Source organism: Myotis daubentonii, chromosome 2, assembly GCF_963259705.1.
Source record: "Myotis daubentonii chromosome 2, mMyoDau2.1, whole genome shotgun sequence".
Taxonomy (NCBI): domain Eukaryota; kingdom Metazoa; phylum Chordata; class Mammalia; order Chiroptera; family Vespertilionidae; genus Myotis; species Myotis daubentonii.
The window spans coordinates 62,413,105-62,419,214 of NC_081841.1; the positions used below are offsets into that span (position 1 = coordinate 62,413,105).

The following is a 6,110-nucleotide window of genomic DNA, read 5'->3' on the forward strand; positions in this document are numbered from 1 at the left end:
AAATTTGATGTAATTCGGCCTTTAGAGAAAGCAATATGGAGCACTATTAAAATTAAAACTACAAATATCCTTTAACACAGTGATTACACTCTTCTGAATCTATCCCACAGACATAAATGCTAGTTTGTGAGAGCATGCTTACAGAAATGGTTATTACAACATTTATCAGAAGAGTTTAAACATGGAAACAGAATAAATGTTCATCAATAGACAAATAGCTGAGAAATACATCATATAATGGAACATTATGTGGCTATTGTAAATAACCAAAAGATATGTCAGATGATTTAGAGAAATTTGCAAGAGATATTATTGAGTGATAAATCAAGAAAATCATATTTTTGGAGAAAGAGGAATCCTGGTATCTGGAAATCCTGTATATGTATCTTTGAAAGTGCAGTATTATGTGAGTGCAAAGAAAATTGCTTATCGGTGCAATGGATTCATTGGAGTGATTCATACTAAGTTGTTAATATGGGTTAACCTGGAGGTGGGTGGAGGAGGTGATATAAGGGGTACAGAGAGAATTATAAAGAAATCTAAGCCCAAAGAAAAAAAATACATATTGGCTTTAAAAAAATCTATGACATGAAAAAAAATCAATGAAATTATTATATTTATGTATTTCAGTAAAATTATGAGTGTGGATAATGTTTTTAAAGTATAAAAAGTTTTTAATGGATATCTTATTAATAAATACATTCCTAAAAGTTGATATAAAAAAATTTGATATAAATCTAGTATAATAATAGTTGACTATAAAAAGTCATGTAAAAATATACACCAGAGTCAAGGGGAAATTTATTATACTTTGCTTTATATCAAGGTTGTTAAGTGGGTGAAGGCTCAAAAGTACTTGACCATAATTTATCATGATGCCAGCTAATACTCTGTGTATGTCAAAGATCAGTACAAAGTATCCAAAAATTTTCTGATAGAAGTTTTGAAGAAAGGTACCTTGAAAAAAGGTATTACTGTATATGAAAGTGTCTGGTCAAACATCTGAAATTTAAAATATTTAATAAATGAGATTTTGCAATAGAAATAGAATGGCATTTACAGAGCTAATTTAAATTAAATGATTTATAGATTGTCCATAATGATAAAATTGAAATGGTAATTAGGAATTTCAGTAATAAGTTTTAGGCTAAGTCAGGCCTGAGGTTAATTCCAGATTTCCAGGACAATAAAAAAAAGATGCAGCCTGGCCCGTGTGGCTCAGTGGTTGAGCATTGACCCATGAAGCAGGAGGTCACAGTTCAATTCCTGGTCAGGGCACATGCCTAGGTTACAGTTGGAACCTCAATGTGGGGCATGCAGGAAGCAGCCAATCAATGATTCTTTCTCATCATTGATGTTTCTATCTCTCTCTCTTTCTCCCTTCCTCTCTGAAATCAATAAAAACATTTTTTAAAGGTGTGTTTAGACTTTCTATCTGAGTTAATTGGTCTTTTCAATAAAGATACTATTTGTCAAATAAGATATGGGAGTAATAAAATTGTGGACAAAACTTCACCTTCAGAATGATTTACCTTCGTATTATATTCCCAGGTTAGTGAAAACAATTTTAAAAGAGAATGGTATTGAGAACATCCCCAGAGCCTTTTAAAGGTACAATAGCATGCACTCTTCTTATTTTTTTTTAATAACATGCACTTTTGAACCTGTGGAACAGGAAGGCAAGAGTACTGAGAGACAAAACTAAACTATGGATCAGATGAATGAGGTTTAAAACAAATTCAGATGGAGGAAAATGGTTTGACTTTGAGTGATAAGCACATAATGCAATATGCAGATCATGTATCATCAAAATGGAGATTTGAAACCTATATGATCCTATTAACCAATGTCACCACAATAAATTTAATTGTAAAATGTAATTAATTAATTAATTAATTAATTAAAAGGATCCAGAATGTACTCAGAAATGTCCATCTCTTAAATTAAAAATAATAATAAGGTTCCGTTTTCAAAATTTGGGTTCACCTCTCCTATGTTGAATAGTCCCTCCTTTTTGCTCTCCCTACCTCCAGGACTGTGTTTATTTATCAGGGTAGGAAGTATGATGGCCCACAGACATCATACTTCCACTGCTCTGTCACAGGTTAACTGTTCACCTACCTGACTCAAAAGTCTCAACATTGGAGTCATCTGTTTCCCTTAGAGACTAGCCAGGGGTGGGCAAACTTTTTAACTCGAGGGCTACAATGGGTTCTTAAACTGGACCGCAGGGCCGGAACAAAAGCATGGATGGAGTGTTTGTGTGAACTAATATAAATTCAAAGTAAACATCATTACATAAAAGGGTACGGTCTTTTTTTTCAATAGTTTTATTCATTTCAAACAGGCCGGCTCCAGCCTGCGGGCCGTAGTTTGCCCACGGCTGGCACTAGACCCATATTTATTAGATGGTCAAAATCATTTCCTCATGTCTGATTGTTTCCTAAATTTACTCACTGTCGCCTTAAGAGAAGATTCTTTTAAATGGACATTCTGACTTGTATATTAAGAAAAAGGGAAAAGAATGCCACCCGTTCTAGGACAGCTGGTATTACCTAAAGCCAGCTTTCTAATGCCATATTAAGCTTGTCTGAGTCAACTGGCCCTCAGAGGTTACCGAACCCACCATGGAGATAAATGGGTCATGGGTATCTGCTTTACTTTTCTCTGGAGCCAGTGGAAAATGGGTAGGGAGGAGTGTTTAAATACTGCTATGATTCCTTCAAGTGAGTCACCCATGGGTAATTTCCTTTTGTGGGATTCATCTTTTGGTAGCAGCAATTCTCCTGCAGTATAACAGGCCAGTAAAGCCCTAGAATTGAGGAAGCAGAACTCATGACATCTAATCAAAATCAATTTCATCTTTCCCACTGACTAAGTATTTCCCTGACCTTGGAAAAATTTAGGGCAAGTTCCCAATTTTGCTGGTCACTTTTAGGTAACAAAGAGTTTTTAGTCACTTCTAGGCAAAGTGGTAGTCCTGGTTTAGTAACTAATATGTCCAATCTAGTAAAATAACTAAAAACTTGTTATCTTAAAGGTTAAGCTTCCTCTCCCTAAGTTTGGACCTCCTAGGAAAGGAAGAGGGGACATGACCAGTTCCCTCTCTTCAGGAAGACTGCTAGAGAGGTTCATTACCAGCAGAGGCATGTGATTTGAAGGAGAAATAAGGAAACAGAAAAGATCTGTCTTGGCTGATACCATTTATTCTCTCATTGAGCACCTTCATTGGTTCTTCTTGGTAGCCAGTCACAGGTGATCTCTCACCAGCATTCTTTTTCTGAGAATGAAAGCAATTTTTCTGGCCGGTCACTTATGTTTCCTTTCCTCCTGGGATCTGGGCTCTATCTCCACTTTTCATTTTCTCAGTTCTCACCATGCTCCAGGCAGCACTGTGGTCAAGATGAATGCAATTCCATGGCTGGAGGAGAATCTACAGGCAGGCGCACCTGTCCCTTTCCAGAGGCTGGTTCAGGACCCACCCTTGGAAAAAGCAGGTCTCCCAATAGTCTCCTATAATGTCTAACATCCTAATCTACACTAATAAAAGACAAACACGCAAATTGACCCTACCTTCGCTATGCCTTAAGCCACGCCCACCAGCCACTCAGAGCAACTATATGCAAATTAACCCAACCAAGATGGTGGCCAGCAGCCATGAAGCTGGAGCAAGCAGGAGGTTTGGTTGCTCCAGTGATGGAGGAAGCCAAGCTTCCATGCTGCCTGCAATGGCCGGCTGTGGCCTCCGCAAAAGGCAACAAAGTTTCAATTATAGAAGCTAAATAAATCCCAGATACCTGCTTTCAGCCAGCCGTGGCCACGGAGCTGGAGCGAACAGGAGGTTTGGGTTGCCCCTGGCGATGGAGGAAGCCAAGCTTCCTGCCTTTCCTGGCAACTAGGAACAAGAGCTGGTCTTCTGGCTATCACTACTCACCAGACACACATAAAAAAAAGAATATATAAAACCATGAGGGAACCGGCCCCAATATAGAACAGCTCCTTGAACATGAATTCTCAAGTTCTAAGGCCTGCCTGCAATAATTGGCATTACTAAATTATTCAAGAGCCAGTAGCGAGTTCCTTAAACCTCCTCGTCCTTCCCTCTCCTCTCCCCGTTTGTTCTCCTCTAAATGTGTAGATAAAGCACCTTTTAGGGGAGCTCAGAGTCTGTCTTTGTTCTCAACACCCTCAATGGTCTTTGAACAGAACTGTCTTTCAAGGTGGAAACAAAAGGAAACCTTAACTAGAGTTTAGTTGTAAAATTCAAAATTAATGTAGCTGTTATGAGTATTGAAAGTGACAATTTATTTGAGGTGCTTAGCAGGGTGGGCAACCTGGCCCCCTGGAGAAATGAAGTCCCCATCAAGCAGAAATCACTTGCTCTCTTTGCATTAGAAATATGACACAAATGGTCTTCTGTACCCATTCATAACCCCAGGAAAATTAATTCTCACATAGGTGGGTTATGGAAGTCTAGAGTATCAGATGCAAAGATTTCTAGCAGTGAGGTGCTCTCAGGAGGACTGGGCTGCCTTGTTTCAGAGGTGGAGCCAACAAGCACAAATCTCAAGAATGATACATTTCAGGGCCTGTTAAGACTACAATTCCACCTGGTGGTGGTCCAAAACGTGTTCTGGTGACCCAGCAATTTCCTTCTCGACATCCATGATCTGCAAATAGTGGCCAGGCTTGAGTGGGTTTTGTGTCCTTTAAATTCCTCCCAGCGAGCTCCTTTACAAGCACAAAAGCTTGTTTGCAGCCATAAACGGGTTCAGAATCTAAAGCAGAAGCGATTGCAGGCAACCAGTGCCCCTTGTCCTGTCTCCAGGCCACTGAATAATACATAAACGAGTGAGCAGCCCCAGCCATCCGCCCCTGGAAATAATTCTGAAGAGAAACAAGCATCAGAACAGGGAAACAAAGAATTGTTTAAAAAGGCCATGTGCTTTGGGAGGTATTGAAAATGGGCGCCCTCTGGGTACAGGAAAGTTTGGGAATGTTTACTTGCTGAGAGAAAATCAAAGCGAAGTTACCCTGAAAGCCTTCTGGAAAGCTCAACTGGAGAAAGCAGGAGCTGGGCATCAGCTGGGAAGAGAAGTAGAGATGCAATCCCACCTCAGGCATCCAGATATTCTCAGACTGTGTGGCTATTTCCGTGATGCCGCCAGAGTTCACCTAATTCTAGAGTGTGTGCCTCTTAGAGCTCCCTATAAGGAACTTAAAACTATCCAGGTTAGATGAGCAGAAAACTGTTGCTTATATCCCAGAATTGGCAAGTGCCCTATGTTACTATCGTTCAAAGAGAGTTATTCGTAGAGACATTCAGCCAGAGAATTTGCTCCTCGGATCAGTTGGAGAGTTTAAGATTGCAGGTTTGGGGTGGTCCATACACGCCCACCCTCCAAGAGAACCACCCTCTGTGGCCCTGAGATCACTGAAGGCCAAAGGCATGATGAGAAGGCGGTTCTCTGGAGCCTTGGAGTCCTTTGCTATAGATTTTTAGTTGGAAAGCCTCCTTTTGAGGCAAGCACATATCGATTTTGAGGCCGAATTCACATTTCCTGAGTTTGTACCAGGGGGAACCAGGGACCTCATTTCAGACTTCAAGACTGTTGATGCACAACCCCAGGCAAAGGCTGGCCCGAGAGAAGTACTCAAACACTTCTGCATCAGAGCAAATTCCTTAAAACCATCAACTAGCAAGAATCTTAAAAGACTCTTGCAGGGAGAGAACCCTGTGAGCCAGGGCTGCTGTGTAATCAGCAGAAACAAACTCCTGACATGATCTTATTGCCAGCTTCCTGCCTGCAATCTGCAACGTTACAGAGAAAGGAAGAAAAAAATATGAAAAAAAAAATATCCTATATAATAAAAGCCTAATATGCTAAGTGTCTGGTTGCTCAGTCAGCCGTTCAACCAATCAAAGCATAATATGCTAATGATATGCTAAGGCAGCTCAACTGCTCGCTAAGATGTGCACTGACCAGCAGGGAGCAGATGCTCTGACTGGTAGGTTAGCTTGCTGCTGGGGTCCGCCTGATCGGGACTGAGCAAGATGGGCCAGACACGACCTAGAGCCCTCCCGCAGTCCCTCCGCAGCTGGCCAACCT

General features: G+C 40.6%; 1 pseudogene; it reads left to right on the forward strand.

The window, feature by feature from the left end:
- The first annotated feature begins 3,403 nt into the window (after window positions 1-3,403).
- On the forward strand, window positions 3,404-5,785 carry LOC132226571 (aurora kinase A-like; annotated as a pseudogene).
- Window positions 5,786-6,110: the final 325 nt, after the last annotated feature.